The 12015-nt window shown below is 45.0% G+C and overlaps 1 protein-coding gene across 14 annotated transcripts in view; it reads right to left on the bottom strand.

The window, feature by feature from the left end:
• LOC129557840 (E3 SUMO-protein ligase NSE2-like) overlaps positions 1 to 12015 on the bottom strand; it is a 127239-nt gene that overhangs the window by 18222 nt on the left and 97002 nt on the right. The gene's annotated exons all lie outside the window — the stretch shown is intronic.

Consider the following 12015-nt stretch of genomic DNA (forward strand, 5'->3'; position numbering starts at 1 on the left):
AAAATTGATCTAAAGTTTTAATCTTGCTTTATCATATAAGCATCTGGTTGGAAACTGTGCTGAAGAAGATTTGTATTTTGTGGCATCAGTTCTTCACGTTTCTTTAAATAAACCTTTAAAAAAAATTTATAACAAATCTACAATAGGTGATGGACAGGGAGGCCTGGCGTGCTGTGATTCATGGGGTCGCAGAGAGTCGGACACGACTGAGCGACTGAACTGAACTGAACAATACAGTGGCTAAAACAATTTATCATTATTTTTCAGAGTTCTGGGCCTGAAGGGCTCAGTGCAGCAGTTCTTGGTGTGCCCCAGATACTGATGGTCAGAGGACATCTTTTCCTTCCTGATCCTTCCATGTGACTAGCGTGGGTTTCCTCGCAGCATGGTGGTTTCAGGGTACTTGCACTTCTTACGCAGCAGTTGGCTTCTCTATGAGCAAGCACTCTGAGAGACACAAGCAGAGGCTGCAAGGCTCCTTGGGACCTAGCCTCAGAACTCGCACAGCCTGACTTCAGTAGTATTCTGTTCATCACAGCAGTCATAAGTCAGGCCACGTGTGAGGGGGCAGTGGAACAGGCTGCAACTCTGGCTTGTGTGTAGAGGGGAGAAGGAAAGCATGGTGGTCAGCCATGTTGGAGACAAGCTGCCGTAATCACCTCTCCTTGTCAGGACGACTCTTTAGTAATTTTCTACATAAGCAAAATATAGGTGTTTAAATCAGGACATTAACATTTGATGACAGCAACTATCTAATTCTCAAAACTCTACTCAAGTCGTGTCAGTGATGCCAACAAAAGAACCCAGTTCAGAATCACAAGCTGCATTTAGCTGAGGCCCACAGATAAGGAGGGGTTCCAAGGACAAGCACTGGCCAGTGCAAAGCTCCTGCCATGGACAGACTTGGAGGTGTTCAAAGCACAGCTAGACAACCAGACTGGGCTGGAGCACAGGATGAAGAGGGGAGTAGTAAAGAGGAGGATGGAGAAACAGAGCCAAAATCATGAAGGGCCAGGAGGTGCAGGTAAAGGAGCAGACAGCTTGCTCTAAGCACAGGTAATCCAGGGGAGAGTTTCCAGCAGGAGGAGTAAGACATTCCGATATGAATGTTGAAATCCCAGAGTGGGAGTCAGGCCAGGAGAGACTATAGGTGAGCCCCAGCTTCAGAGCAGAGTCCTGTTTCATTGGGGCTTCCAGTCCACATTTGCGAGGGAGCCAGGAGCTAATGACAAGGAGTCACGTCCATAAGGACTCTGTGGGATTCTTAATTCCCTGTGCTTGCTGTTTTTGTAACCCCACGTTCCATAAAATCCTAAGACTCATGGATTTCTCTTTGGAGAGTGAGGCAATAAGGTGGAGCTGGAGATAAGATATCTTGAGGAATGGAGTAGCAGGCAGCTAGCCAAGGGGAGGAAAAGCAGCTAAGGCCCCAGAGTCTGCAGTCAAAAAAAAAAAAAAGGAAACACCAGAACCAGCAGGTCTGGGCTTGAGAAACAGAAAGGCAAGGAGACAAAAAGGGAACTTTCACTATCTAATTACACCCACTTAATTGTATAGGCAGCCCTTTTGTCAGAGCACCTTAGCCCAGCTCTTCCGATAGTATCCGATCACACTGTCAGATTAACACCTCTACGTCACCTGCTCACATTTGACTCTTCGCTTCATTTTGGCAGCAGGATCTGACAGGGGCAGCGGGTTTTATTGGTGACAGGGAACCAACTTGAGGTACTTAAAATGTAGTGCTGAAAACCAAAGTGGAGAATGAATTTATCCTAATAGGTTGTGGAGATTTCTGAATGCAGAGGGACCAGCTGAAAAGTGGGTCGAGCAAGCCAGGCCCCCAGTCGCTGATGACTTGGGTCAGTTGGTATAAAAAGGGAACCAACCTGGATGCAAGGGAAAGGGCAAGGTTCGAGTCTTCTCAATTTTCCTACTGGTTTTTCGGCCTGGATTGTGAATATTACTCCGTGTCCTCTGAAGGCACATTTTGTTTTCATCTCCAAGTTCATGAATGCTATGCTCAGCAAATTTGGAAAACTCAGCAGTGGCCACAGGACTGGAAAAGGTCAGTCTTCATTCCAATCCCAAAGAAAGGCAATGCCAAAGAATGCTCAAACTACTGCACAATTGCACTCATCTCACACGCTAGTAAAGTCATGCTCAAAATTCTCCAAGCCAGGCTTCAGCAATATGTGAACTGTTATCAGGGACCAGCCTCGATATGGCCCAGGGTATCCTTGGGATGAATGGCATCGGCGTCAGTGAGAGAGAGAGAGAGAGAGAGAGAGAGACAGGGGCTGAAGACTCCTTGGTTTATGCAGGAAACCAATAAAACCCCAGCACGGGGTGTGCTCTGTTTACGTAGGCCACCCCGTAGGCCGCAGGCGCCCTCTCGAATCACTGGAGGCACCCCACCAGGGCACCCCCTCGAGTGGGTCTTAGAAGCCCAGGCAGATAAGTAAACGCAGAGGGCCCAGCGCTCTAAGGATCTCAACCAGAAAAAGGAGAATAGAGAAAAGGACAGAAAAAGAGAAAGAACGACACGGGGAGACCAAGCTTCCGTGAGCAAGGCCCAAAACTTCATTTTCCAGTGCTGTTTTTATACCCTAAGTTGTGCACGTAAAAAAAGAGAAAGGGAGGTACAGAGTCATGCCAAAATCACGCGGGGTCAGCAGTCTTGACCCTTATCAGGATCAGGGCTTATTTTTGTATGTCTCGTGATATACAAAAGTTTTAGGTGGTTTACATCATCTTCTGGCCAGGAGGCCTGCTAACAGTTTATGGCCCTCTCTCCTAACAAAGGTTAGTTATCTAGAAAAAGTTTTATATTCTTTTAAGGTGATTTTCCTAAAGTCAGGTGCTATTCTCCAAAGATACATAACAAAGTTACATTCCTTTAAGGCAAGGGTGTAGTGAGCTACAAGAAAGGAATTTATTAACTTAGATCTGATGTGGTTAAATCAAAGGCTACTACTTATTTTCTCTATATGTGATTAATATATTTCCAAGGATACAATAGATAGAAAATATGGAAACTTTGCAGCAAGCATTGATTCAACAATGAAATCTTTTTTAGTACTATTCTAATGATTTTAACTTCTTCAACAAATTCCTGTATTTTAGAATATTAGGCTTTCTGTCCTTGCATGGCTGGGAGGCTGTAAACAGTCACATTCGTAGTTGTAAGAGCCCGGACAAACTTGTCATGCAAGTTAGAAAGCTATCAGAGGGGCTTGGATTGGAACACTCCTATTAAGCCGAGGAGAACTTTTTAACTACAGCTCTGAATTAATGTTTTCAGAGAAAGATGGTTGGGGGGAAGCCCCCGTAAGTATTAGAAGACTTGGTAAGAGGCGTAAGATAGTAAGGCAGTCAGACTCCGGTTTTTTTGGGGTAGATGCTCAGGTAAGTCCAGGGGGTTTCTCGAGTCCTGATTAGCCTTTGCCCGTCAGGCCTCTTCCCCAATTGACCTTCGCCACGGATAGGATTTCCCTCGCTGGCTCCCAGCAAATCGTGAACTTCCAGATGTTCAAGATGTTTTAGAAAAGGCAGAGGCACCAGAGATCAAATTGCCAACATCCGCTGGATCATGGAAAAAGCAAAAGAGTTCCAGAAAAATATCTATTTCTGCTTTATTGACTATGCCAAAGCCTTTGACTGTGTGGATCACAATAAGCTGTGGAAAATTCTGAAAGAGATGAGAATACCAGACCACCTGACCTGCCTCTTGAGAAACCTGTATGCAGGTCAGGAAGCAACAGTTAGAACTGGACATGGAACAACAGACTGGTTCCAAATAGGAAAAGGTGTACGTCAAGGCTGTATATTGTTACCCTGCTTATTTAACTTGTATGCAGAGTACATCATGAAAAACGCTGGGCTGGAAGAAGCACAAGCTGGAATCCAGATTGCCAGGAGAAATATCAATAACCTCAAATATGCAGATGACACCACCCTTATGGCAGAAAAGTGAAGAGGAACTCAAAAGCCTCTTGATGAAAGTGAAAGAGGAGAGTGAAAAGGTTGGCTTGAAGCTCAACATTCAGAAAACTAAGATCATGGCATCTGGTCCCATCACTTCATGGCAAATAGATGGGGAAACAGGGGAAAGAGTGTCAGACTTTATTTTTTGGGGTTCCAAAATCACTGAGGATGCTGACTGCAGCCATGAAATTAAAAGACGCTTGCTCCTTGGAAGGAAGGTTATGACCAACCTGGATAGTGTATTAAAAAGAAGAGACATTACTTTGCCAACCAAGGTCCATCTAGTCAAGGCTATGGTTTTTCCCGTGGTCATGTATGGATGTGAGAGTTGGACTGTGAAGAAAGCTGATTGCAGAAGAATTGATGCTTTTGAACTGTGGTGCTGGAGAAGACTCTTGAGAGTCCCTTGGACTGCAAGGAGATCCAACCAGTCCATTCTAAAGGAGATCAGTCCTGGGTGTTCATTGGAAGGACTGATGCTAAAGCTGAAACTCCAATACTTTGGCCACCTCATGTGATGAGTTGACTCACTGGAAAAGAGTCTGATGCTGGGAGGGATTGGGGGTGGGAGGAGAAGGGAACAACAGAGAATGAGATGGCTGGATGGCATCACCGACTCGATGGTCATGAGTTTGCGTGAACTCTGGGAGTTGGTGATGGACAGGGAGGCCTGGCGTGCTGTGATTCATGGGGTCGCAAAGAGTCAGACACGACTGAGCGACTGAACTGAACTGAACTGATGCTCAGCATGTGACACTTACTCAGTGGAGGTTATGAAATTATTCTTCAGGAAAGAAATAGGCCAGAGAATTAAGTGGGTGAACAAAAACAGGTCATGGCATGAAGATGGACGGGCTGCTGGCCAAAGCTCTGGAGCCCAAGTGCAGCCATCTGCTGGGGTACCAGGCAGTGCCCACCTCCCACTTCTGGCCACAAGCCTGTCCTAGAACGACAGTGCAGAAAACAGCCACTGCCTCCTATCGCCTTGGGAAAATAGGATCTTTCTGTTGTTTAGCCACCTTAAAAGGTGGAATTCCACCTCAGCATTCAAATCCTGGCTTGCTAGTTCTGTGACATTGTGACACTGAATTTTTTAATTTTTTTTTTTTTTTTTGAGTCTCAGCTTTCTTCTCTGTAAAACAGAAGGTGATAACTCTTACCTAGGATTTTGAGAAGGTACTCAATTGACAATGTATTTTGCACACAGAAAAATAGTGATAGCATGTGACACCCAGCTTGGCCACTCTGCAATCACCTGGGCAAGCTATTTAAAATACCATGTGCCTCCGTTTCCCCACTAGCCATGTGGGGGAATGATCAAATAAAAGCTATCTCATATGGTGTTGGGAGATTTCAAGGAATTAACATGGGGAAAGTGCTGAGAATGGTCTGGCACATACGTGTTAGGTTTCCTCCTCCTGCACCCACTTTAGCATCCACGTTGGGACTTCCCCATGTTTCTAAGAATGAAACCACCTGAAAATGTTCAGGTAGAAACAAGTCGTGGAATTCCCATCCTGACAATTGCTTCTTGGATGTGTGTTTCTGTTTCTTAGAAAAACATGGTCATCGTCAGAATTTCCAATGAAGTTCCTGAACATTTAAGTTGAACAAACTTTATAAGAATAGTTTTGTGGGGATTTCCCTGGTGGTCCAGTGGTTAAGACTTCATCTTCCAACGCAGGGCTTGCAGGTTCAATCCCCGGTCAGGAAAGTGAGATCTCACAGGTCACAGGGCAACTAAGCCCACATACCTCAACTAAAGAGAGAAGTCCGTGCACCGCAATGAAAGATCCTGTGTGCTGCAACTAAGACTCAACCTGTGTGTGCTGTGCTTAGTCGCTCAGTCGTGTCTGACTCTTTGTGACCCCATGGACTATAGCCCGCCAGGATTCTCTGCCCGTAGGATTCTCCAGGCAGGAATACTTGGGTGGGCTGCCATTTTCTCCACCAGGGAATCTTTCCAGGGATCGAACCTGCATCTCTTACATCTCCTGCATTGGCAGGCAGGTTCTTTACCACTAGAGCCACCTGGGAAGTCCAAGAGCCAATGCAGCTAAAAATAAATATACATACATATATATATATATATATATATATCTTAAAAAACAGACTTGTTTTAGGCCAGTGGTCATTACCTTCTATGCTTCCCTACTTTTTACCAGCCCAACCCCACTGCCACTTATTAACACGGGACATGATTCCTTGTGGCTTCCAGGGAGGGTGGTGGTCCCCGGTGAGGCTTGCGCCTCTCCCTCATCCAGCTGCTAGAAAGTCCGCCTGCAGTAGATGCAGCAGTTGAGAGGGGTCCAGAGAGACACCAGCTCCAGTAGAGGGCAACTTCTGAGGGGCTTTGCACGAACAGCTTCCTCATACAACTCTGTGGAGCCATCAAAGAACAAAGGCAGTCTGAGGAACTTGATGCCAACTTTAGGTCAAAGTGTCAACCATGAGGAACACCTAGTCACTGTGCATCAGGGCGCATCGTCTTGTACATTCTGTCAAAAAGATTCCTCAGAGCAAAGGGGTGGATGAATGCACAGGTGTTGGCCCTGACCTGGAACAGCTCCAGAGGAGAAAAGCATGCTGGAAATTGATCATGTGGAGGTGGGAAGGAAACGAACTGGGTGAATAGTTGCTTCTCCGTCCCCTGGGAATAGCAGAGTTGTCTGGGTTGTAATTTAGGAGGCAGGTGTCAGGGAAGAAAAACTCCTGATGACTCTAAAGGACTTTGACAGGACTCTAAAGGACTATAATACAGCAGGTGACAGCTAACATATCCTGACAGCTTCAGGTCAGGTTTTTTACAGCAGATTCTGGAGAAATGCATTGGTCTATTGTCAGAACTAGAGGAGGAGCAAGAAGAGAAGTCTCCTAAAAAGTTCTTTCAGCTCGCATATTTAGGCTCTCAGACTATGGTGCAGCCACATTTCTGAGCTCAGAGTCACGGCAAACAGGCTGAATGGCTGCAAATGTGACAATGAGTTTTGGAGGGGAAAGAAAGGGTTCAAGAAATGGGTCTCTCTACACTAGTCTGCTCATCCTGGTTGAACTCGGGACAACCCTGAAGGGTCATTCTACTTCCAGAGTTCTGAATGGCATCAATGCCATGTGAATAGTGTAATTCAGGTTTAATCAAGGCCTTTCTGATTCTATCAAGACTATTCTCTGAATGACTGTGCTCTATTGTTAGCATGGAGTCATGCAGAAAACAGCAGGGAGTGAAAGAAACAGGGACCATCACTGTCTACTTGGCGAGTACTTGGGCCAAGAGCTGCTGCCTGAACCTGCCTGTCTCGCACTCACAGTGGCATGGTGGGGGGGAGGTCAGGGCAGATAGCTACTTTGTCATGTTTCCTATTGAGTTTTACTGCTTAGTCAACAGAAGTTGCTAACTCATGGAGTCACAGATGGCACGATTTAGAGATGAAGTTTTAGGAAATGCAGATTTGGATAGTAAGAGCTAGAATATTACAATTCAAGGTAATCAGCTATGTCCTACATTATTATTTTGGATAGCAGTGGAATTGATGAAATCAGAGCTCACATCAGTATCCATGTGAGTTTTATTAGTGCGTGGTCTGGCCTGAGGAATCTGTGCTCCATTTTGAACTCTTAGGGTATGATCCTACTGGTCATCCATCCCTCTTTCCACCCATTCATCCGTCATCAAAGATTCATTTATCACCTGTCATACATCAGGCACTCTGCTGGGCTCTGAGATTGAAAGATGGTTAATGAATAGCATCTGCTGGAGCAGCCTAGTGTCCCTTGGAGGTGACAATTATTTGCAATACAATGGCATAAATGCTTGAACCTGTTGGCTTACTGTAAACTATGCTGCAATAACAAATGGTGCCCAAAATCCCAGTAGTTGACAACAATGAAGGTTTATCACATTACTTGAATCTCTACAGGTTCCCTGAAACTCTACTCCATTTCTTCATTAAGGAACCAAGTTAGTAGGACTAGCCTGTATCTAGAAGATGCTGATCTCATGACACGGGGGAAAAAAGAGAGAGTGGAAATAAGAGAGTAGCTAGCTCTTCAAAGCTTCTGTTGGTACCAGGTACATGTCAATTCTGCTCACATTTCATTGGCCAAAGCAAGTCACATGACCAGGCGTGACATCAGCAAGGCAACCTTGGTCAGTTATCAGTTAACAGCTGGCAGTTAACAGTTGGGAGGGAAAAACACACTCCTCCACGGAATTATACCAGAGTTAAGCGCCAGGCACAGACAGAAGGAAGAAAGGCATCGACATTTTTTGGAGCTCCTCTTAGTTCTCTTTATTGATTCATTTTAATGGAAACCATGGGCATTTTTTCCCTTCTATCCAGCCTTTAAAGTCAACCTTGGCTAAGAACAAATATAGTGGAGAGGAGGTTGTGGAATCAATGTTACTCAGTGTTTCTATTTTCCCAAGTGGGAAAACAACTTTCGTGACCACCCTGTGTGGTACACAGATATTGCTCTCACTTGGGAATACTTTTATGGAAAAGCCATTGTGCTTAAAGTCAGACATACCCGGGTGTGAGCTCTGCCCTGCTACTTACTAGCCACGTGATTTTGAGGAGTCATTTGGCCTTCTCCACGTTTTAGTTCTAAATCTATAAAACAAGGGTAATTGTGAGAAATGGAAGTTGCTCTGTAAACAGCCAAGCACTATTCAAATGTTTGACCTTTGCAAAAATTTAATGGAAAATGTCATAAGAAGTGGGTAGTAGTGTTTGTTCTCTTCCACTGCTGTGCAGAGCTGGTGCACAGCATAAGAAAACTGAAAGCAGCCAAGATGTGCTGAAGCTGGTAATTATCTGTGAGATGGGCTGGGTTTTGAGTGTAAGAGTGCTTGGCAAACCTATCAATGAGACATGTGCCTTGATGAAATGCTGACAGTCTTTTTACACAGAGGCAGCTGTGATATAAAAGAATGAAAAGCATGCTGGCGTTATAAGCTGTTATGGAGGATCTGACTTCCATTTACCTGTGTTGTTGATTGTTCTGAGATGGCAAAAAAATCTGGTATAAACATGAGCAAAAGAGTTTCTGAATTTTAATAATCCAGTATCTCAGAGATGGATAAAACCTTAGCAATGATGGGAATCCAACCCCTTGTCTTTATAGATAAGGAAACTGAAACTCATAAAAGTTAACAAATTAGCTTGTATATACCTTATTCTTGACTACGCATAGCATTAATGTCTTAAGTAATTCAGTTCAGTTCAGTTCAGTTCAGTCGCTCAGCCGTGTTAAGTGATTATTAACAGAAAATTTCACCTTTTATTTAGTGCATGTACTAACTCATTAACCTCTAAAACAACATTTAATATTCAGCATTCACATTTCTAAATATTTATTCACTATTTACACATAACCAAAACCTAAAAACTTAACATTACACTTCCCCGGACTTTTAAACACTGACTACAAACTTGTAATCAAGCTGTTATATAAACAGATGATTAAGACTGTGAATCTAATAAATGAGATTCTTTCACATGCTCTAAACACCTTACGTAGGAGACAACACATGCACAGCATGTCGCTTTGATTACAGAAATGATTATACTCCAGGGAATGTTTCCTGAGATACAGGGAAGCCAAGGGACAGATACTGGTCATAGATGTGAGGGAAACTACTCTGCTTTCTCCTCTGTGTGAGGACAGGATGTGCTGGTGATGTACAGCTCGGAAGCTTAGGAGGTCTATGAACGTATCTGTGACTTCCCAGGTGGCACTAATGATAAAGTATCTACCTGCAACGCAGGAGACTCGGGTTCCATCTCCTGGGTTGGGCAGATCCCCTGGAGAAGGAAATGGCAACCCACTCTAGTATTCTTGTCTGGACAATCCCATGGACAGAGGGGTCTGGTGGGCTACAGTCCATGGGGTTGCAAAGTGTTGAACAAGACTTAGCATGCATGTACTAGTACAGGTGGCACTAGGGGTAAAGAACCTGCCTGCCAATTCAGGAGGACTTAAGAGACCCAAGTTCGATTCCTGGGTTGGGAAGATCCCCTCGAGGAGGGCACGGCAACCCACTCCAGTATTCTTGCCTGGAGAATCCCATGTACATAGGAGCCTGGCGGGCCACAGTTCATAGGGTTGCAAAGAGTCGGGCAAGGCTGGGGCGACTTAGCACACAGGCACGCATGAGCATATTTTCAACTGAGTGCATAGGTGGCTGGCACAGATTCTTCTGGAAATAATTATACAATTCCATAGCAAGATATTCCCACAGCAGAGACTATGGAAGTGACCTCAACTCTGTTAGTCTCCTACCCTGAACACAGGATTTCCAGAGGGACACGTGTTTTTTTGGGGGGTGGGGTGGTGGTGGTAAGAGCTGCATGACAGATGTGTTTAGATATGTATCCAACTCTTTATGACCCCAGACTTCCAATAACGTGCTGCATCTTTGGCTAACTCTATGAGGAACTTTAGAGACGGGCAACAAGAGTGAGAACAGGAAAGGTCTCCTAGGTCTCCCTGGTGGCTCAGCTGGTAAAGAACCCGCCCGCAATGCGGGAGACCTGGGTTCGATCCCTGGGTTGGGAAGATCCCCTGGAAAAGGGAAAGGCTACCCGCTCCAGTATTCTGGCCTGGAAAATTCCATGGTCTGTATAGTCCATGGGGTCGCAAAGAGTTGGACACGACTGAGCAACTTTCACTTTCACTGGTCGCCCATCAGTGCAGCCCACCTGAAAAGCTAATACACTTGCATTATTAAAATCAGCTGTAAAAGAGCTAATACCAGGAATTTAAGTTTTCTTTACTTTCTTCATTCTCATCTTTTAATTTTATAACTTCCCAAGGTTAACACTTTTATACCTTTCCAGTATTACAGTAATTTTTTAAAAACTTAATTTCTTTTAACACCAAAACAATTTTGTATTGGGATTCAGTCAATTAACTGCGCTGTGATAGTTTCCGGTGGACAGAGAAGGGACTCAGCCACACACAGACATGCATCCACTCTCCCCAACATGTATCCATTACCCCCACAGTAATGTTTATAGGATACAATTTCTGTACTTTAAGAGTTACTGCATTTATAAAAGCCTCAAAACTGAAAAGAATATGACTTCTGGTCAGCTGAGTTTTGACAGGTTCTGAGGTTTTGACACAGATTGGCCACTCCTAGGATCACCCTTAGATTGCATGGTCCAAAATGGTTCCCAGACACTTCTGAATGCCAGTAGCAGGGCGGGGGGAGGGGAGGGAAGCAGAGATACGCCCCTTCCTTTTAAGGGCATGACCCCAAGGTTGCTCCACTCATTTTCATTCGGGAACTTGCCTGTATCTAGCAGCAAGAGAGGCTGGAAACATGCTGGCCAGGCGCCCAGACAAGAATCAAGTGCCTTATAGTCTAATAGAAGGGGAGACCTAGCACTGGTCTAGGTCTTAGTCTAAGATCTAGACCTGGTCCAAGGATGTCTGCCACCATCCAAGTTTTGGGCCACCAAATGTTTGCAGGCACTCCTCACATACAGACACATTTCCCCCATGGTCCAAGAAAGACAAGCCCCAAATCCCAAGTGCTTTGATTCAGCTCAAAGACCAGGAGCTTCTGATCCAACAAACAGTGAGAGCCAGGTGTAGCTCATGGTACTACCACTTAAAGAGACAAGTGGTCCCCACCCCCCAGCCCTTCTACACCCAATATACAACAGCTGCATAGAAACAGGAAAAGTGCAGTATTAAGTTCCATTCAGAAGGCGGGTGAAAAGAAAACACACAAGTCGCTGGGCTGCAGCAATGATCAAATCGTACAAGGCAAGGACTGGAAAGACTTTTTGTCTCTGTCAGTAAACTGCTTGGTGGTTCCATCTGGCCACCCCGGCTCTGCCCTCCAGGGGAACCACCCTTGGCTGACACACTGTGGCTTCTGACATTTCCCTTTGGAAGGTTCTGCCTGGTTCATCTCAAATAGCGTTCAAGGTCATACCCCTCTTGGAGACACAGTTCCCTCCTGCAGGTCTAGGCTGGAAGGTCAAGGGCTTTAAAAGGGCAGAATGGTAGTTTTCCAGG

The sequence above is a fragment of the Moschus berezovskii genome, chromosome 16 (genome assembly GCF_049115385.1).
Source record: "Moschus berezovskii isolate FMDL1 chromosome 16, NW_MosBer_1.0, whole genome shotgun sequence".
Taxonomy (NCBI): domain Eukaryota; kingdom Metazoa; phylum Chordata; class Mammalia; order Artiodactyla; family Moschidae; genus Moschus; species Moschus berezovskii.